The sequence below is a fragment of the Ochotona princeps genome, chromosome 13 (assembly GCF_030435755.1).
Source record: "Ochotona princeps isolate mOchPri1 chromosome 13, mOchPri1.hap1, whole genome shotgun sequence".
Classification (NCBI taxonomy): Eukaryota; Metazoa; Chordata; class Mammalia; order Lagomorpha; family Ochotonidae; genus Ochotona; species Ochotona princeps.
Genome location: NC_080844.1, coordinates 35,148,629 through 35,171,898, shown reverse-complemented (window position 1 = coordinate 35,171,898; position 23,270 = coordinate 35,148,629). Strand labels below are relative to the sequence as shown.

The 23,270-nt window shown below is 38.1% G+C and overlaps 1 protein-coding gene across 2 annotated transcripts in view; it reads right to left on the bottom strand.

Moving 5' to 3' along the window:
- Positions 1-23,270, bottom strand: part of ADK (adenosine kinase) — a 467,734-nt gene that overhangs the window by 219,758 nt on the left and 224,706 nt on the right. The gene's annotated exons all lie outside the window — the stretch shown is intronic.

The following is a 23,270-nucleotide window of genomic DNA, read 5'->3' as shown; positions in this document are numbered from 1 at the left end:
GGGGTAGGAGAAGCTATTTCAGAAAAAGACTGAGGATGACATCTGAGTTGAAAGCAAAGGTTATGAATGAGTCAGCCCTCAGAAAACTGGGTCAAGACTATTCTAGGAAGAAGAAAAAGAAGTGAAGAGTTTCAGAAGAAAAAGGACTTGGATGTTCAAGGAAAAATCAGTGAGGTGTGAGACAGAATAAGAACATTTGGCAAAAAGGAGAAAGCAAGAACCACTGGCCATTTCACCTTTCTCCCAACTGTAAGTAGCACAGTGTGGAGAGATGTGTCTTCTTAGGTGAGGAAAAAAGAATGAAGTCTGGTCTTCAGACTTAAATCCCAGTCCAAGGCTCACTGTGACACAACCAGAAAGGAACTCATGGTTCTTACCCCAATGCACACACGTGCAGAGGACTGAGTATTTCAGACCCTCCTTGGCCAAGCAGCCAGGGCATGGGTTCGGCTATCCCCCCATCCCCGCCAACCTGCCGAAGGGAGCAGTAAAGATGCCAGCCATTGAGGAACACAGCAGGAGAGGGTGTTTAGGATCTTGCCTTTGAACTCATGATGCTTGCAGCAGATAAAAACCAAGGCATTCATTCAGTGTAAGCCCCCAAGTCCCTCCTCTATTCTTGGTCAGAAAACAAGGAATCTCAGATCTGTCTGAGGACCTAGTGTGCTGAGCTGGTCAAATTCAATAGTGGGCAGATTCTAATTTTCTCCCTTTCCTAGGTCAGTGCTTGTGGATGGAGACTCCAAACAACTCAGTGTCTGGCAGGACTTAACACCTTGGAGAGATGGACTGTTTTCAGCATGTATCACAGCCTCCTGAAAACCTGGCTGGAATCTTCAAATTGCATAGCACCTAATGACTGAAATGCAACTAGTATTCACCAGGGCCACTATTACCCCTTCTCCAACCTTGGACTTATAAGAAACCATAAGAGAGCATTGAGGGTCAGTGCCAGGCAGATAAAATCCAACATTGAGCAGATTTTAATGGCCTCTGTCTCTAGGCCAGTTAATTGTTCTTACACCTAAACCAACATCAACAGTAGCCAATAGGGTAGGCACTGGGAAGGGAGTCCATCTTAGCAGCACAAAGACCATAGCTTGGTGGGCTTAGGTACTACCCATAGACTGTGCTGATCTCAATTAATTGTTTCAGGTATGAACTGGCATTATAGCTTTGGTAGCCCCACGAGTAGGCATTAGGAGTAGGAATTTGGCCCTATACTAGGATCAGGAAGTGGCTTATCAGGAAGGGCTTTTCAAATTCATTCTCAACAAGACATCAACTGTGGATTTGAGACAAATCTGAGCTTGGGGAGTACTGTAGGACTGAAACAGTGAAAACATACCAACAGCAGACCAGTAGTTAGCTTATATATATAGTGCCCTCTAGTGCTAACAGTGCAGAAGTACTCATAGGTTTAGAGAAAATAGGCTGCTTAGAATTTGTAGAATAGGAGCTGTCACAATGACTTAACTTGCTAATCTTCCACCTTCAAGCACTGGCATCCAATATAGGCACCGGTTCATGTGCCAGTTGCTCCATTTCCCATTTAGCTCCATGCTTATCGCCTGGGAAGGTAAAGTATCAGAGGACTGCTCAAAGCCTTGGGACCTTTCACCTGCTTGGGAGTCTTGGAAGAAGCTTCTGGCTCCTAATTTCAGATTGGCTCAGTTCTGGCTGTTGTGGCCATTTTAGGAATGAACCAGTGGATGAAGGATCTTTCTTTTCTCTCTATAAATCTGCCTTTCTAAAAAAAAAATAATAAATCTTAAAAAAAAAAAACAAACCCACAACGTGTAGAATGGCCATAAACAAAGACTATAAGCAATCCTCCAGTGCAGAAATGACAACACTAAGAAAGATAAGGAGCTCCAAGGGTTTGATCTAATGAACATAATGATGTACTAGAAACCACACACCTAAGGATCGAAATTGTCAAGAACTCTGGTAAAGATCACAAAATGGCTGGACTGAGGAAAATTCTATGAACATCAAGAAAACAAACAGAAATGCTTTAATACTATAAAGAGACTTGACAGAGATGAATAAGCTATTAAAATAGATCAAAAAGAAACCCTTCCACTGAAAAGTGCACTAAGCAAAAAATAAAAACTGTGATAGAAGGCATCCATAGCAGGACAGATCAAACAGAAGAATCAGAGAGTTAGAAGATAGGCTGTTTGAAAATACACAGCTGGAGAAAGAAAAAGATGAGCAATGAAGAAAACTTACAGGAACTTTGGAAAGCACCAAAAGAGAAAATATCTCAGTGACTGGGGTTCAAGAGGAACTTGAGGAGACAGTAACAGAAAATAAGTTAAACATAATTACCCAGGTTTAAGGAAAAGGTAAAAAAAAAAATCATTAGCCAGATTCAACATCACCCATCTCTGCCTCATGGCACATTATAATCAAGCTCCCCAAAGGATAAACATAGAGAACATTCTCAAAGCTTGTGCAATAGAATAAAATGAAACAAAGCATGAAAGGGTCCCAAAGCAGCTGCTCTACACTTCTCATAAGAAATCTTTCAGGGTGGGAAGAAGTGAGAAGAAACTTCCACAGTCATGAAGGAAAACAAACGCTAGCAAAAACAAGAAAAATTGTAACAATGCAAGTACATGGAAATAAAACAACTTACTATTGAACAACCAATTGATAAAAGAAGAAATTAAGAAAAAAAGTTTGAAAATGTACTCACAAATACAGAAACACAACATACCAACACTTATGGGATTAAAAAGCAGTAGTAAGTTTAAGTAAGTTTACAACAATCAACTGCTACAACAAAAATGCAGAAAGATTTCATACAACTTACTGCTGCATCTCACAGAGCCAAAGAAAATATGAACAAATAAAATCTTAAATTAATAGAAGGGCCTGGTGTGGTAGCCGACCAGCTAAAGTCTTCGCCTTGGATGCCAGTTCTGATCCCAGCAGCTCCACTTCTCATCCAGCTCCCTGCTTGTGGCTGGGAAAGCAGTCGAGGACCACCCAATGCTTTGGGATCCTGCACCCATGTGGGAGACCTGGAAGAGGCTCCAGGCTCCAGATCGGCACAGCACCAGACATTGTGCTCACTCAGCTGGGGAGCGAATCATTGGACGGAAGATCTTCCTCTCTGTCTCTCCTCCTCTCTATATATCTGATTTTGTCATAAAAATAAATAAAGCTTTAAAAAAAAGAAACTTTAGCCAATACGTAGATATGGAAAGACATTCCATATTCATGAACTTGAAGACTCAATATCAGGGAAGGGAGGGCAGGTACTGAGATCCCACCATCCAGCAGATAAAGGGTTTTCAATGCTATTGTGTCATGTCAGAGGGCCAGTGGAAGTCCTAGGTATTCCCAGGCAACGTGTCTGGGAAGGCTGTGGATGAAGGCTCACATCCTGCCACCAACCATGTGGGAAAAAAACATGGAGCTCTCAGCTCTGGCTATTGCAGCCATTTGGGGATTGAACCAGTGGAATGAAGCTCTTTTTCTCCCTGTCTTGCCTTCATTCTGTAAAGTTGCCTTTCCAATACAAATAAATTGAAAATTAACGCAAATGGCCAGAATTGTGATAAAGTGGGTTAATGCATTGCCTGTGACTGTAGCAGCCCATATCAGGGCACAGGTGTATGTCTTTGCTCTTCTGCTTCTGGTCCAACTTTTGCTAATGTGTTTGAGAAAGAAGGTTTGGACTCCTGATCTGCAGGGGAAACATGTTCCAGACTCCTGACTTTGGCCTGACCCAGCCCTGCCATTGTGGTCATCTACGGAGCAATCAGCAGATGGCAGATCATCTCTCTGTCCCGATCTCCAACTCCATCTGTTTCTCCTTCTCTAGCAAACCCTACCTTTCAAAGAAAGAAATGAATCTTTCTAATTCGTTAAAATTAACTTTAGAAAACCTTAAGGAAGTTCGCCAAAAAACTAAAAACAGAATCACTGTGTGATTCAGCAATTATGTTACTAAGATGCTTTCTGAAATTTATACTTCCATTCAAGTAGTCAAGAAATGAAACAATACAAGTTTCTATCTATTGCTTAATGCATAAAGAGAATCTGGTACACACATAGAATGAAATACTACTCAGGCATAAAAACGTACAGTCTTGTCATTTGAAGCAACATGATAGAACTTGACATCATTACACAAAGTGAAATAAGCCAAGCACAGAATGATAAATATTATATGATATGTGGAATCTAAAAAAAGGTGATCTTGGGAAAGTTTAAAACATACTAATGGTTATCAGAGCCTAGTGAAGGAAGTGTGGAAGGTGATAGAAGGAAACGTTGACTAACAGGTGCCAAGTCACTGGTAAGTTCTAGTGCAACTATAGATAATGTTACTTTACTATGTGTATCTTAATTTTGATGTTAATGGAAGACAGGATTTTGAATGTTTTAATCCTAGATATTTTATCTTTTATTATTTACTCATTTGATGAAGTTACGGGGGGTGGAGGTGTAACACAGAGATCTTCCATGTATAATTTGACTCTTCTAGTGGTGGCAGTGGTTGGGGCAGGGCCAGGCTGAAGTCAGCAGACCAGGGCTTCTCCCAGATCTCCATGCAGGTGTAGGAGCCCACGTAATGTCCAAGGCACATTAACAGGGAGTTGGATGGGAAATGAAGCCATCAGGACTTGAAATGATACCCAAACAGGATGCTGGCATTCCATGTAGTTTAACCCACTACATCACAATGACAAGTTGTTAACCTTTTGAGGAGATAAATTATGTTTATCTTCAATGGACCTCACACAATGTGACCATGTATCAAAACAAAATATAAACAAAAAGTACAAAACACAAAATAAATATATACAAATTTTATGTTTGTTAAAGTTTTCTTAAAAACTTGCGTTAACATACAATTTTAAGCATTACTAAACTATTGCTAAATGAATGTCTGACTGCCTTAAAATAATTAAAATATTTAAATTCTAATAATTTTTAAAGCAATCATTTGGTTATATCACACTTATATTATTACTCTTCTTTTTTCTAAAACCATTCTGTAACCAATACTATTTTCATGTATCTAATTATATTGTTGCTGGTTTTACTCTTGGATGAACTACAATCTAGTCTCCTGCTGTTACTGCAAAATGCATTAAAGCAGATTACATGATTTTCTTCATGTCAACAAATGAAGGCTCAATTAAGCAGATAAGTATCTGCAGCCCTCAGCAGAATCTTCAGTCCATTCTTAGCAGTTGAAAATAGTACTCTGGTTAGCAAGAGAGCTAAGGAAAGGAACACTTGTAATGCTTTAAGCATTCAATTAATTTTTAAATTCAAGACTGGCTATCGAATGTTTCCAAACACAAACAGTGTGGAAGTAGATGTTCATCAAGAATAAGTACTCTAAAATCTGGTGTGTATGTAAATTTCTTAATGAAATGAGATTATGACATTTCTGATACGATATTTGAAGTATAAACACTTATGGATGATCCATTTGGGTAATTTTGTCATTAACAGATGATTCTATGTTGGGCTGCTAATTAATGGGCAGTGTTTGCCTGCCTGCAGCCAAAAAAATTTCTCACTAAGATACAGAGTTACTGCTAAGTTGCCTTGTACAGGAAAGTCTTACACTCACTCGGGAACGCAGAACACAAGACAGAAATCAGGAAGAAAAACAGCCCCGAAACACTCAAACACTTAATTATTTAGCTCTCCATTTATTTTTTTTTTAATTCTACCCATCTAATTAGATTTTCTAAAAATTCTACCTACCTAGTTAGATTTTCATAGCCCAAGAAATTAGAAACCATTAACAAGAAAATCATTCCAGGGTAACAGGATTACCAGCCCCAGAAGCAGTAAACTTGTTAAAGTACAGATAAGGACTCAAAATGTTTGACTATTGGGAGTCATTTAGAACAAAAGCAAGCAGAGGCTGGCACTGTGGTGTAAGGCCATGCTTGCATCCCATTTGGGCACTGCTTCTCCACTTCAGACCCAGCTGGTTCTTAATGGACTGGGAAAAGCAACAGAAGATAGCCTAAGTGCCCGGGTCTCTGAGATCTGGAAGAAGCTCCTGGCTTCAGGGTTAAGCCTGAACCAGCCCTTGCCATTGAGACCATGTGGAATATGAACTAGCAGAGGGACGATTTCTCTATCTCTGACTCTCCCTCTAACTCTGACTTTAAAATAAATAAGCAAATAAAGGCACATATTTGAAGACACCCAGAGAATAGTAATGCCCTTGAGTCATGAATAAAATTGAATTATATTTCATGAGTAGAAATAAAGGTTATTAACTGAAAATTCCAAAATATTTAAAATTTACATCTGAAGAGAAAAATGTAAAGAACATTTTACTTCCACCCTCAACAATTTTGGGTAAATGATGTATCTTTAAACTAAGTTTCAAGAAAATTATTAGCAATGCTAAATTTGATCAAAAGGGAAATTCCAGACAACATGTGTATAGTCATTTATCACTGTTGCCAATACAAGGATGTAATGTGAAGTATCTTTCAATAACATGGAAATAAAGTATATGGTAATACTGTCTTTTAGTCAATTACAAAACCACAAATAGGGTAAGATATGTAATAGAGCTTCTTTGAAATTATTAACAAAACTAGAGACCGATTCTGCAGGCCGTTGGAGGTGTTGTGGTGCTCATACATTATAAAAGAAGGAAAAAGTAAATATAAGTGCTACCCAATAAAGGAGAGTTCAGAAGCCTTTGTCTATGGATTTAAAATTTTAAGTTCATGTTAAAAGTATCATATTCTTACACTACCAAAGATTCATTTATGCAAGTTGCTTTATCCTGTTTCTATGCTGAGGACATAGAAAATATTGACATTCCAATGCATTTCTATATACTGAATAGAAATACACAGATTAAGTAGATATAAACAGTAAAATACAGGTGACAGTTATATTTTTTCCTATAAATACAGGAAATAATTGGTATCCATATACCATTTCCTCAGACTTGATAAACTGAGTCATTTTTCACTCCCAACATTTTGTGTACCACAGTCAAACCATCAAACAAAATGTGAAATTCCTTCAACATATTTCTAGAAATGTATCCACTGAAAGTGCCAACTTAAGTAATTAAGCAATCATTACTCCCCCATAGATTACTGTTAAAAGTCTTCTATTTTCCTTGCTTCATTAATTTTATATACCACAGCCAGTAATATAAAAATTCTCTTTTAGGGCCCGGCGGCGTGCCCTAGCGGCTAAAGTCCTCGCCTTGAAAGCCCCGGGATCCCATATGGACGCCGGTTCTAATCCCAGCAGCTCCACTTCCCATCCAGCTCCCTACTTGTAGCCTGGGAAAGCAGTTGAGGACGGCCCAATGCATTGGGACACTGCACCCGCGCGGAAGACCTGGAGGAGGTTCCAGGTTCCCGGCTTCGGATCAGCGCGCACCGGCCCGTTGCGGCTCACTTGGGGAGTGAAATCATCGGAGGGAAGATCTTCCTCTCTGTCTCTCCTCCTCTGTGTATATCTGTCTCTCCTCCTCTGTGTATATCTGGCTGTAATAAAATGAATAAATCTTTAAAAAAAAATTCTCTTTTAGAATTCACCATTCCTGGGCCTGATTTGATGGCTCAACTGGCTAATCCTCTCTCTGCAAGCACTGGGACCCCGCATGGGGGACAGTCTGTGTCCTGGCTGATCTCCATCCTATCCAGTTGCCTGTTTGTGGCCTGGGAAGACAGCAGAGGGTGGCCCAAAGCCTTGGGACCCTGCAACCATGTGGGAGACATGGAGCAGGCTCTTGGGTCTTGGGTTAGGATCAGCTCAGCTTCTGTCATTGCAGCTATTTGGGGAGTGAACCAGCATAAGAATATCTTTCTCTCTCTCCCTACTCTGTAAATCTGACTTTCCAAAATAAATAAATAGCTAAAAAAATATTTATAGAACATGCCATTGCTTTATTCTAACTCTTCTTTGGTCATATGTCTCACGTTGGGAAAATCTAAAACCTTTAGTATGATCCATAGTTCTTACAAACGTGGCCCATACTTGCTTTTTTTTTTTAAGATTTATTCATTTTATTACAGTCAGATATACAGAGGAGGAGAGACAGAGAGGAAGATCTTCCATCCGATGATTCACTCCCCAAGTGAACCGCAACGGGCTGGTGTGCGCCGATCCGAAGCCGGGAACCTGGAACCTCCTCCAGGTCTTCCGCGCGGGTGCAGTGTCCCAATGCACTGGGCTGTCCTCAACTGCTTTCCCAGGCCACAAGCAGGGAGCTGGATGGGAAGTGGAGCTGCCGGGATTAGAACCGGCACCCATATGGGATCCTGGGGCTTTCAAGGCGAGGACTTTATCCGATAGGCCACGCCACCGGGCCCCATACTTGCTTTTTAAAGCCTATCTTCTTATGCTTCCCTTGCTATGTATCTCACTGACCTCTTGGCAGTGTCACAAATATTTCAGGCGTATTCTCACCATGAGGCCTCCTTTGAATTCCTTTCTTTGCTTGAAAGGTGTTTTTTTTTCAAATAGCTATATGGCTTTTTTCTTTCATTTCTTTCAGGCCTCTTCTGAATGTCACCTTAAGCTATACACAAATATTTACAGTGGCCTTATTTGTAATAATGCCAAACTCCATACCAAGATGTCCTTGAAAAGCTGAACAGTTAAAGTGGTTACAGCAGTTAAACAAAGGCTTGACACACAGGGAAGTAAATGGGGAACATAGAAGATCATTATGGTAACATTTATATATTTGTTATCTCGACTGTAACAGTGTTAGTATAATGGCTGTCATATTTTTCTAAGTTTTGGAAGATGTTAGCTTTAGGAGAAACTTGATAAACTATATAACAGACGTCCATTTTTAAAGTCAGAATTTCAGACAGATACATTGATCCTGTATCCACTGGTACAGTCCTCAGATGGCCTCAATAGCCAGGGTTGGGTCATGCCAAAGCCAGAAACTAGGAGTTTCATTCAAGACTCCTACAAGGGTGCACGAGCCAAAGTACTTTGGGTCATCTAGCCCTGCCTTCCCTGGCCATTATCAAGGAGCTATATTGGAAGTAGAGCAGCTGGGATACAAACTGGCATCCATATGGGATGCTGGTGTTGCATGTGGTGGCATGCCATAATGTTATCCCCTGTATATTCTTTTTTGCAAACGCATTTCATTTACTAATTGTTTCAAAAATTTTTAAATTATAATACAATAAATACTTAGACATTGGATTCAATCTTGCTAAGGTCAAATTCTGGGTCTGTTACTTAGCTTTGAAACCTGGAGAAAGTTAACATCTCTGTGTCTTTGCTTCTTTATCAATAAAGTATACATAACAACGCCTACCTCATATGACTGTGTATGAAATGGGAAATGATAAATGGAACAGAATGGGTGGTCTATAAATATTAGTTATTAACAATTCTTTAAAGAATACACTCCACTCGTGTATATGCTCCTTATTCATAACTATAGTTTTAATGACAAACACTGTGGTACATGATTGGCACCTAAAAAAAAGCCCTGCTATTTATTAGTCCCCTTTCTTAATACTGGCACAAAATAGAAATGGTAGTCTAATTTTATATGGAATAAAGGCTTATTTAGCCCATAGTTCCAGACGTTGAAAGTCCAAAAGCATGGCACAGGCTCTTTCAGGAGCGCTCCTAGGTTGTGTTGCCTCACAGCAGATGGCAATTGTGGGTGCATGTCCAGAAATAAGCAACCATTTTATCAAGAAGGAAGCCAGATGGCAATCTTAAGCCCTTTCAAAGGCAGTTTTAATGACTGAAGGACTTCCCACTAGGTCCACCATGTAACATACTAAAACCTCACTCTGAGGACCAAATTTGTAACAAACGATCCTTTGGGGGACACAGTCAAAACTGTATTTGTTGAAGGAATACATCAATGTGCGTAAGTGATGAATTTGCTTTTTGGGTATGGATAGGATCATTCTTCTGAAATTAATATATATACATAACATGATATAGGATAAAAACATTCCTCCTTATTAGACAGTTCTTGTTTCTCTTAACTCCTGTCTCATGGAAGCCTTTGTCTGAAAATACTTTTATAGAGCCAACTTGATTGAAAGGATGGATGGATATATTTTTGTATCTCTTCTTTATCTACTTGTATTACAATCATAAAGTACAGAAGAAAGAATAGCAGGGGGCTGAAGAGTTTGCAGTTACCTGCCAATAACCATAATCATACTTTAAAAGCATACAGTAAATTGTTCATGGGTTGGTCTTGTGGTGCACTGAATTAAACTGCCACTTCCAACACCAGCATCCCTTATTCAAGGACTAGTTTAACTCCCAGTTATTCTGCTTCTGATTTATTGCCTGGGAAAGCAGTGGATGACAGTGCAGGTGCTGGAACCCCTGCCACCCACATGGAAGAACAGATGAAGTTTCTGGTTTCTTGCTTCAGTCTGGTCCAGTCATTGCCATTTGAGCAATGAACCAATGGATGGAAAGTTCTTTATGCTCACCTCTCATTGTTACTCTGGCTTCAAAATAAATCTTTCATAATGCAAAACTTATTTAGCATTAAATGAAAAAATTGGGATAGTTTGTAGAACCTATTATCATTATCTTAAACATTCCATCACCATGTAAACATGCTGTTATCAATGTCACCTTAGATACTTCATCAACTGATAATTAAAAAAAAAAAAGATTTATTTAGGGCCCGGCGTCATGGCCTAGCAGCTAAAGTCCTCGCCTTGAAAGTGCCAGGATCCCATATGGGCGTCGGTTCTAATCGCGGCAGCTCTACTTCCCATCCAGCTCCCTGCTTGTGGCCTGGGAAAGCAGTCGAGGATAGCCCAGTGCTTTGGGACCCTGCACCCATGTTAGAGACTTGCAACAGGCTCCTAGCTCCTGGCTGTGGATCAGCACAGCACCAGTCGTTGCACTCACTTGGGGAGTGAATCATTGGACGGAAGATCTTCCTCTCTATCTCTCCTCCTCTCTATATATCTGACTTTGTCATAACAATAATAAATAATACTTATTTATTTTTAATGGAAAGTCAGAGTCACAGAGAGGAGAGACAGAGAGAAAGAGCTTCAATCCACTGGCTCACTCCCCAAATGGTTGCAATAGCCAGAGCTGAGCTAATCTGAAGCCAGGAGCCAGGAGCTTCCTCTGGGCTTCCCATGCAGGTAAAGGGTTCAAAGATATTGGCTGTCATCAACTGTTTTCCCAGGCCACAAGCAGGGAGCTAGATGGGAAGTGGAACAGCCAAGATATGAACCAGCACCCATATGGGATCCTGGTGTATGCATGGTCAGGTCTTTAGCCACTAGGCTATTGTGCTGGGCCTAACTGGTAATTTTTGTCCAGTCTAATCTTTACCATGATGACTCCAAAGCAATGTTTTTTTTCTCTCTTCCATGTTTGCCAGCCAACCTTTAGCAGTCTACTATAGGCAACATATCTCCCTTTTTCATCTGTCCATATATGAATGAATGAGATCGTCTCAAAAACTCCTTTACTTTCAATATTCTGTAATTCATTAATGTATTTAACTATGCTACCACTCAAATTGTCTTGGATATAATCACTGTGAGACAGAACAGACTGACTTTTCAATACTTAAAAAAAAAAATCCATGTGGCTTTGAGTATCTTCTTATTTTCTAACATTGTAAGATGTGACAAATTCATCTTGTACCTTCCCTGCCCCAGACCTGGAGCAAGCCATTTCAGTTAGGAGCCACTATTCAAGAAGACAATTAGTGTTGCACAGCACTGTGATTTACTAGGCGAATCAGATGGGTGCTGCTTCAATCCCTGTCCGCTCTAATTCCAGCCCAGGTCCCTGCCAATGCAACTAGGAGGGCAGTGGAGGACAGTCCAAGTGCTTGGGCCCCTACAGCCACACGGGAGCTTGGCAGAAGTTCCTGGCACCTATCTTTGGCATAACTTGGCTCTGGATGTTGCAGTCATTTGGGGAGTGAATCAGCACATGGAAGATCTCTGTTTATCCCTCTCTGTGTAACTCTGCCTTTCTACTTTTAAAACCAAGCATTAGTGTTGCATTCCTGAAACGTGCTCAAATCCAAGTCTTTCATATGTGAATATAGGTTTGGAAACAGTATCATTCTCCAGTGTAATCAAGATGAGGGCATACTGGATTAAAGTAGATCCTAATCTAGTGCATGGTGCCCCAAACAAGAATAAAATCCAGACACACACACACACACACAACATCACGTGAAAGGAGAGGTTGAGACAGAAGAAACACTGCCAAAAACCAAGAAATTCTGAGGCCTGTAGGTGACTATCACAAACTAGGACAAAGACAGTAAGGGATTTCAATCCATACTCAATCCTCCCTCCAAAAGTTAGCCCCATCAACATGTGGAGCTCGTTATTTCTGTCCTTAACTGTGAGTGTATGTCTGGGTTTTTTGTTGTTGTTGTTTTTTAAGTTGGTAGTAACTTGCCATGCAGCCCTAGAAAAGTAATACAGTGGTAAATGATATGAGATGTGAATTCATTACCCGAGTGACTACAGTTCTTCATTCTTTCAGCAATAGAGCTACAAAATATATAAATGAATACATATGTGTATATGTATTCATATATGTGTATATATGCATTTATACACATGTATGCATACACACACTCATACCTCAATATACACATACACTTCAGCATGTTTATTTACATAGATACTTTCAATGTTATCCATTACACACTGTCTTTCCCCATTATTTTTCTGTTCCTTCCATCATAGGAACAAACTAAGCTCCTAATATCAGTTCCTTCATTTGTTCAAAATAGTTTCAGAAGAGCCAGTGTTATAGCATGGCTGTTTCAGCTGGTGCCTGTGATGTTGGCAACCCAAGTGAGTGCAGGTTCAAATCTCAGCAGCTTCCCTTTTGATTGAGCAACCTGCTAAACATGCCTGGGAAAGAAGTTGAAAATGGCGCAAGAAATTGGACTGCTGCATCTGTACTGGCTACCTAGATGAAGTTTCATGGTTCTGGGTTTTGCCTGACTAGCTCTGGCCATTGAACTTGCAGATCTTACACAACAGCTAACATTAAATATGTTTTTTTTGTTTGTTTGTTTGTTTTGCTTTTTTCATTGTGTAACATTTCCAGGAAATCATTCTATACCTATTTAGAAACATAGATACTTTCTTTTTTTTTTCCATTGTGTTTATGTTCAGGTTTATTCAACCACTCTGACAGGTCACTCAAACGCTTTATAGTTTTTAATTATTAACTACTAATAATGTTATAATGAAAAATCTTGGCAAAATTATTTTCCAATACCAAGGATTAGATTTCTGAATTATATTCATTTATGTTGTACACAGCTTTAGGTTTATACTTTCATAGCAACTGGGAAATGGTATTGTAGATAAAAATTTACAAACACTACCATATTCACTATATATTAAGAAACAAAACCATATTATGAAGTAGTAGGTATAGTACAATGCAAATTACATAAAAGCTGAAAAGATGGGGTTGATATTGCTCTAGAGTGGCATTGGCATTGTGACACTGGCATTCCTTACCAGAGTAATAGTTAAAGTTCTGATGTTCTGTTTCCTCTCTGACTCCCTGCTGATGCATTTAGGAAAGTAGTGAAGATGATCCAAGTGCATGGGCCCACTGTTGCTCATTTTGGAGGCCCAGATGGAGTTCACTGCTAGCTTCAGCGTGGACCAGTCCTGGCCATTCAGATCATTTGAAAAGTAAATCAGCAGAGAGCAGGTTACTCTCCCATTCTGCTTTCTAATCAATTAACTAAATCTAAAAAACAAAAAGAAATTCAAGAGAAAGACTGACATAATGCAAAAAAATGGCAAGATGGGAGTATGTGTGATTTTTATATTCTCCATAAAAAAATAAAGTTGATCAGGTATTCTAAGATGGTCCTGTAGCTAGAAACAACAAATGTTGAGCTAAGATGAAAATAAAAGGAGTCTTTTTTGGGGGTTTAGATTGATGAGTAGATGCAGAATACTTACAAAGCTAAAGCAAAGTGAAAATGAATATCAAGGAAAGTAGGCAAGCACTCCAATGTCTTTCATTCTAGGGGATATGCCAAATCCTATGAATTGCACTTCAGTTTTCACAGCCATGCACAGAACTGGCAGTGGCATGCTAGAGGCGGCTAAAGAAAGCTCACTGTACATCTTTTCACAACTTCAAGTTCAGTCACTTCATGTTGGTAGCTTGCAATCAGTCACAGTATGATACTAGAAAATATGACAACTCAGAACTTTTCGTTTCTCTCAGCTAGCCAGTTTTTAACCAGTTACCAGTGTATTAACGAGCTCAAGATTTAAGAGGTAAATCCTGGGGCTTTATGAAGACAAGGAGTGTAATCAGACATCACCGCATAAAGTTGGGACCCCAAAGAGCCACAGGCTTAATGTAGAGAGAAACAGAATTATGCCTACACCACAGAAGGAATGAGCAAGGAAATTAGCACGTTTTAAACTAGATGCTGGGTAGAGGTAAAAATATCTTCCCTGAAAATTTAACCACAAGCCCACCCTCATGAAAGTTTATGGATCTGGAACTCATGTTACCTATGCAACTCACAAAATTTTGAGCCCCAAATTTATTTGAATATGTTCCCAGGTTGACAGTATCCCCAGGCTTTTGGCAAATTCAAATACAAATAGTCTTTTTGGAAACATGTCTTCATTTCAGCCTCAGAAAGTACCACAAATAATGAATACAAGCTAACACAAGGAAAATAAGGCAGTTCGAATAAGAGCCAGCAGAAACAACTGACACTAAATACCAGAAATGCTTAAGTTTTAACTACTAAGCCAGGTCGGCACAGGCAATAAGTTTAATAAAAATAGAAGACAGAATTATAAATATAAAAAGGTAGTTCTATCAAAAGGACGAAGAGATTTGAAAAAAAAATGAAAATGAAACCACTAGTATAATTAACCTCAAAAGATAGGCAAAACCCGATTAGACACTACTAAAGACAGAATTAGCTACATTAGATGATATATATGAAGATATGCAGAATATAGCAAAGATCACAAAGAAAGGGAAGGTGTATATACAGAGTGATCTTATATTCCTCACTCAGTTCACCATATGTTAATAAATTACTCTAATACCTCTGTCTAAGCTAAGAAACCAGCATTGGTGCATCACTAAGGGCCAAAGGTGAGATTTTACATATTTAGATTTCACCAGTTTTTACATTAATGTCCTATTTTTAAGCCTGGGTTGAATTCAGGAAACCATGCCCCATTTAGTTGCCATGTCTCTGCAAATTCCTCGTGACAGCGAAAAGTTCTCAGTCTTTCACTGTTTTTCATGAGTCTGACACTTTGAACAGTCTTAAGGTTTTTTTTTGTAGGATGTCCATCAGTTTATGTTCTCAAAATTACACTAAGGTTATGGGTTTAGGGAAGACTATCACAGAGGTGAAACCTCACAGTCAATGTGCTTTCTTATTGGTGATATTAACCTGGATCACTTTGTTAACATGGTTGTGGGTCATGTTTCTCTAATGTAAAGAGTCAAGTTAGTATTTCCTCCTTTTCCAATTAAATTTCATCACTGAATGTCATGAAACATCCTATATTCTCAAGGGGAAGTAAAGTAAAATTTATTTCTGGAGGGAAACATATGTTATTTAGAATTCAGTGAAATTCACCCACTTTCCCTCATTGATTTACTTATTCTATTTATATTACTGTGAACTTGCATATTTCATAATCTGTCCTTAATCCAAGACTACATGTTTTCTTTTGTTACTGCCATTATTCTAGCTTTGGCCTCCAGAATCTTTTTCATGTTGGCTCACGGGTCCACTTCAGCACACTCCAGCTTCTTTCTCTTTTATAAAGCATTCCCTCAATTTCTGGCACCATAAGATACTCCCTGCTCAATTTGAAGTTCCCCTGCCGTATGTCTAGAGTCAGCCATTTCTTATCAGAGAAGAGGATTTGCAAACTAGGATCTGAAAGTTGGGCTGTTTCTTAATAATGGGATGTCTCTACTTCTGGGTCCTCTCAGTGGCTAGAGGTAGAAAATATAAGGATGTGCACTAACTCATGAATACACATATTTGTAATTATTTCTGCATTAATCTGTCCATGTATGTGTATTAGGGAAACATGGACTCTTATTTGTTTCTCTAACTCTAATAAAGTAGCATAGGGTAGATTATAGCTCACCTGTCTGGTTCTATTTATCTGTGTTTGAGGAAATCTTTTTTTCTGCCAAGGGGCATTTAGATATCTATAGAATCAACAGGGTCCATGCAAAATTAACTTGAAAATTAGCCTCCAACAGATTCACAGAATTTCAAATCCTACTGGATGTTCCTTGGCAGGGTGACATCAAATGGCTTGCAGGCCTTCTAAAGATTGTGGGCCAGACATTCCACACCCAAGTCATCCTTTCCTGATGGTGAGGAATTTAGCTTCCACCATCCATCAACCATCTATGTATCTGTACAACACAATATATCCACAAAGTGAGTTCAGAATTGTTATCCACATCCCTTTGAGAAACTAATTTATCAACTAGAATACACTGTGTCTATAGTGCTCCTTTGTCTTTAGCATTGTATTTTCCAAACACCACTTTCTAAGTTACTTAAAGAACTCCTTTTCCCCAAATCCCTTCAACTAGGTTACATCATGTATTTGTAGTACAATTTGATTCATTTGTCACAACATTCACTCAATCTTGGGAATCCCAACATTTTTTTAAAATATATGCATTAAAATAGACTCCTGTGATACACAAGCCTTAGGGCGTTACCAAATGTATAGAATCTTTAGGAATAGTAACTCCACCCTGAAAAAGTCTTAATTTCCCTCTTTTGTGACCATCTATCATCATTCCTAATCATTTGTAGTTCTAGTATCTGAAATTATTAAGAAATCATAAATAAAGAATCAGAAATCATTATTCTTCACAGAATAAAACCTACTGAAAAAGTTATAGGGAGAGTTACTGATGAAAAATTATTAGCATTGAGAGCTCATAAGCTATTAATTTAGAGTTACAGACTGAAGAACAAATACTTAAGTTCCTTAATTAGCTTTTCCAACATACAACATGTAAGATTATAAGATCAATCTTGACAATGTTCAAAATTAACAGAGTTGGGCTCTAAGCACTTATTTCTTATATTTATAAAAATATTTTTCAAGGAGGAAATTCTTAAGTATTAGGAAAATGGTTGAGCTTAAAGTTATAATTGTTTACTAGAGAAATATAACAAAACTACACTGTAGCAATAAAAAAATCCAGAAAACTACCTTAGTGGCTATTCAATTGCTGTATTAATTATGTGATCATTAGGTCTTATGCTATGATATTTGTGAAATTTCACAGTCTAACAAAATTTTCAGTTTCATGATAGGTCAAGTAGACTGATAACACAAAAACAGAAAACATTCAGGTTGCTTCTTATGACTATTCCCAATTTCCTCCTTCAAAGCACTACTACGTGGGCGTTTCCATTTCCTTTAAATATTTTATTTGAAATGAATATAAGAGACAGAGATGTTCTATCCATTGGTTTATCCCCAAAGGCCTGCAGCAGTCAGGAATGGGCCAGGCAGAAACCAGGAGCAAAGAACTCAATCTGTGTTTGTCTTGTGAGTGGCAGGAACCTAAGTACACCAGCCATCACCTGCTGCAGCCCAGTTGCAAAATCACCAAGAAGCTAGCATCTGAACAGCACCCAAGATACTCATGCAGGCACTCCAATACAGGATGTGGGTTTCCAAGCAGCATCTTGAACTATGTGCCAAACGCCCACCTCTGATTTATATTTAATAGTGCAGGTTTCACAGGAAATTTAAGAACCATGTCTCAAAAGCACTGTCACCTGGATAACCATGTAAGTCTAAGCAGTACAATCTACTTGCGAGCAGTTGTACCACCCATCAAGCGCTTCACATTTTTTAACTTCCTCCCCCTGGTGGTAGTGTCTAGGTTGATAACTTCAAAAAAAAAATTTTTTTTTAAATCTTTTTGGATAACATCTTAAAGTTTATAGCTTTTATAGTCAATTATAAGCAGGCAAGTTTGGAAAGAGAAGTAGATTTAAATGAAAGAGAAGCAGATTTGAAAACTCTTCCAATGGAATCACTTGCCTCCTATCGTTCTTCTTCCCCCTTCCTTGCCCGCACCCCCAATGCAATTACAACCATTACATCACTGTAAATTACATGCTGGGGTTATCTCAGTAGGTATGTGCCAAATGCAAAACTTACAGAAGGTCTTCAATGTAATAATGATGTTTTATCATTTTAATTACAAACTCTTTAAAAAACTCCCCGAAGTGTACCAATTGGGGTGATCTAAATTAACAGTATCTTTGTAGCCCAAGGGTAGCAAAAATAGATTGAACTACCAAATTTCATCATAGTTATAGCAGCTGTCTTCCTGCCTCTAGGAAGCTAAGTATTTAACAAAGCAGACAGCTTGGCATTGGCATCTGATTAGCAGTGTGTGTATTGTCAGATAGAATGTGCCTGGCTCTTTTGTTCCAGGGTTTGATTAGAAATCTGGAGAGCAGTCGTATCATGTAACTTTATTCTGAAAGAAGCTTGTGAAAGGTAAATAAGCTGTGATGCTTCCTGTAGTAAAATACCTGAAACACTGATTGATGTTTCTCTAATAACAAGCCTTATCAAACTCTTGAACATTTAAATAAAAGATATTTCAGAAAAACTACAACAAGGATTAAAACAAGCCACTACCAAAATAATTTCAGTTCAAAATCTCCTGTTTTAAAAATTTTATGGCAGTAGGCTGCTTTGAGTCTCACTGAATTCTGGATTTAAACCCTGTTGGTGGGAAAGCAACAATGATTATTTAGAGCATATAAATACCTAAATCTATTCCTCTTAGAAATATCAATAGTCTAAATGAAGACCCTGAATTTTTTTTCCTAAACTCAAGTGAAAAATCTTACTTGACAAAAAGCCTGCCTTGTAAGAATAATATTATATTGATGAACGTCTCCAAACATTAAAGTATAAAAGGGTGACTCTCATTATCTTTCCCTGACAAATTTCTTTGAAAATTTATTACAAATGATTGTGCTTATTGGCAGAGTTCAAAATCAGCAGAGTCCATGCAAACAATCTACTTCAATGAGAAGTACATTCTTTTACTCTATCAAATCCATCGGAGGTAATCAGACTGGATGTTTTATTCAACAGGGCTGAAGAAAATTGTTCTACAATAGGTTAATTCAAAATGGCAGCATAGAAAATGCATCTGTCAGTGGGGATCAAATTACAGGGCAAGCTCCTCTCAATGCTTAGAAAAACAAGTCTGCAGTTCTACAGATTATGTGCCTGTGTGTGTTTAAAGGGGTGGGAAAGGAGCTAAATATCTGAGCTAACCTCCAATTAAAGTCAATCATAAAAACAGCCAATTTAATGAGTGCGGATTTCTTTGGGTAATTATAACACCAACCACTTTTTTCTCTTTTAAATCTGTAATTCTGCCTTCTTGTTATTGCTTGCTTTGTCATTAATCGCCTCAGGACCTTGATTTCCTAGCAACAGACTGCCACCAAACATTTGGCTCCTGTTCAACATTTTCTTTGTGAAAAATGGCACTGCTGTTGCCGCCTGGGCTGCTGCAGCTAGACTGGCTGTGTAAGTGCTCTAATAATGTATTCCACTGGAAAAAAAAATCACATGATACAGGGTGCAATGACTGAGCTCAGTTAATTACTGAGCTGGGAAGTTTATCTACAATCTAAAAGCTATGTTGGGGGGAAGGAGAGTGTAACGATGAAAAAAGTGTTCCTTCTATTGCCAATAATTTTCAGGTGAGACTTCACAAAAAAATATCTTATTCTTGGGTGTGTACAAGTTTCTGTTTATTTAGGGAAGCGCACAAAAGGCCAATGTCCCTAAAGTGTTGCTTGACAAATTCTTTCTCTGCAAAACAGCCTTAAGCACACAAAAGAATCACAGAATTAACCTCTGTATCTGTCAGCTGTTTCTCTTCTACTTAAAGCAAAAAGCATTTGTATATGTAAATATGCTTTGAGACGGCAGAATGAGGTTTTCATTCACAACATGAACACCAGGTGCTAAGAAAACAGAATAATTGAAAAAGCTGTTTTGATATATTTGTACACTTAAATATTTAATAATCCATAATAAGGGGGAAAAGGTTATTAGCATTATTTAAACGATTCAAGTGGGACTGAAGAAAATCAGGCCTCATGCTCAGAAACCGTATGATAAGGTAAAATATTTTGCTAATAAAAAAATGAGTAGATCTTTGGAGATTCTTTAAAGGCTTAGGAATACTACTACCCTCCATAATGATGGTTATGGAAATTAACATGGCATGTCAGATATGGTTCACTGATGCCTTGCTTGAGATCTGAGAAATACAGCTTTATAAGACTGGCATGTTTCAGGATTGCTGTCAAGATATGATAATTTAATATACCCAAGAGTACACTAAGTATTATGGAAACATCTGTGAAACTAATAAGCCAGTGGACATTCTGATTCTTACCAATGTCTACATATGGTATAACAAACTTCCTACAAAGTCTAGTCTCAAATCAGCTCAAGTGAGGACGTGAAAATACTAAAAATCCCACAGTCCCTCTTTAAGCATCACAGTTACTATGGGAGCCTGAAATAACAGTGAAATTAGAGAATATCAATAAACCACAATAAAAATTAGAAACGCTTTGCTTATATTCAGATAGTTAAAATACACAAATTTTAAAAAAGAACCCTAGAGATCTTTAGATGATGTTAAAGGAATGTGCTTACTGCTGGCTCTAAACAACATCATTCTACCATTAAGTCTGATGTCTAGTTTAAATCTATTTTTCTAAAAAACAATTCTTGACTGATCTAGCAAGGCAAATGTATTTTTAGAATCAGAAAGGTTTTCAAATAGGGTTCAAAAATCAGAAATGAGCAAAACCCACTATACAATTTCTTACATTTGTAAGAAAAATACAATTTTAAAGATTCACCTTAGATCCTTTTAGCTTTCCAGTTGTATAAATCTTAAGCTTAGAGGGAGCTAGATATCCATAAAAATTATTGAGTAGAACTAAGTATATTTAGTGCTTATTAACTTTTTTAATATTGTATTCTGGAAAAGATGAACTAAATTTTTTTTGGCTGAGTTACTCTTCCTAAAAAAATTTATTTATTATGAAAGAGTGACAGAAACAGATGGAGAGGCAGAAATCTTCTAGCTGCTGGTCCACTCCCCAGATGGCCGTAACCCCAAAGCCAGGAGCTACATTTGTGACAGAGGTCCAACTTTTTGGGCCATCCTTCATGGCTTTTCCCCGACCATCTGCAAGGAGCTGGATGGGAAGTGGAGAAAGCAGGACACTAACAGGTGTCCACGTGCAATGTGTGCACCACATGTTTTAGCTTTGCCCCAGTAAGTTCTACTTCACGCGATGCTTTGTTATTGTTTTTGTCATGTCCCTTAGAGTTAATATATTACGATAAGGTGAACTTAAATTCTTTGCACAATGAAGACATTACAAGTAATAAACAAGTTGTAATTGATACAGCAGAGCTGGACAGGATTCACACTGGACAGAAATTAGAGATTTGGGGTTACTCATTACAGGGGAACATAGTGGCCATGAGTGGTAGCTGTCATGTATTTAAAGCTGTGTATCAAACAGACATAAAGAATCAAATATCTGATGGAGTATTATCTGTATTCTAGTAGATTTATTGAAAATATAATGGAAGCTTTATTGTTTAATATGATTTTACTTGCATATTCTGTTGTGCTTGTCTAGATAAATAAAATTGAACTTACCAATTTCAAAGTTTCATTGAGGTATTTATGGAACTTTGAGTTTAACCATTTAAAAATATGCCATTCAGTGAAAAAAAAAAAAAGGAAAAACCTTTATCTTTCACATATCACCCATCCAAATTAAGGAAAAAATTTTTCTTATTTCAGAATTAACTTTAACACAATAACATGAGTATACACAGGCAATATATAAAATACATGAAAATGAAATCTTAAAAGATCTCCTGCAGAAATAAAACTCTAAGCTTCTATAACCAGCACTATCTTACATTTTCTAAGTTAAAAGAGTATTCTGTTAATGAAATATAACATACATAAATATTCCAAAAGATTTTCCTTCACCACTGGTGGAAAGCTTTATTTTAGGTAATTGCCAAAACTAAGAAAGATTACTGGAGTACAGCCACTAATTCCTCTAGCTTCTAAAATATCCTTTTCTTTTATTAAAATCATAAAGTATTATTGTTAAAAAACAAAATAGAACGGTTTCTTTTTGAAACCAGAGTTACAAAAAGAAACACCAAGAGAGAGACCATTCATCTATTGGACCCTTCCCAAGTGGCCAGAATGAGCAGCACAGGTGGGGGCTAGGAGCCAGGAGCTTCATCTGGTACACCACATGGGTAACAAGAGACCACATGTGAAAGCCATCTTTCCTTTGCTTTTCCTGGGCACATCAGCGGGGACCTAGACTGGAAGAGCAGTACCCAGGACACAAACGGGCACTCGTAAGTGTTGTGAGCATACAGTGTGAAAGCTTAACCCACTAAGGCATAATATGGGCCCTCTCTGTGTCCTCTAACTGGAAAAATATCTAAAGAAGTTGGAAATGAATGAAAACATAATGTCCCACAAGTCCACTCTTGTTTGAAAAAATTTCTACAAAAAATCAAATGGCTGTCTCTAATAAGGACATAAACCTTTGGTATAAATCAATAAGCATCAATAACATGGAAAACAAGCAATTAAAAGTGAAATTCTGAAAACAAATAATTAGATCTTGCTCGTAATAATCTCTATACATTTTATCTGAGTTGAACCAAATAATTTGGGGTTTCATTTGAAGGGAAATCAAACTGGCATCTAAAATTTTTTTTAAAAAAACATTTATTTGAAATGCAGAGTTAAAGTGAGAGAGAGAGAAAAACATTTTTCATATGCTCTTTCTTTCCCCAGATGGCCACAACAGCCAGAGCTAATCTCCCTTGTGGGTGGGGGGCTCAAAAACTTGGGGCATCTTCTGCTGGTTTCTCAGACCATTAGCAGAGAGCTGGATCAGAGGCAGAGTGGCGAGGACTGGATATAATTGTTGCAGGTAGTAGCTTTGCCTTGGTTCATAGTACATAACATTCTAAACTAGTGGCAAGTATTGTGGTACACCATACCAGGTTGTCTCCTGTAACGCTGGTATTCCGTATGAACACTGAATCCTGACTGCTCTGTTTCCATTCCAGCTCCCTGATAATCAACTTTGAAAAGCAGTGTTGATTGAC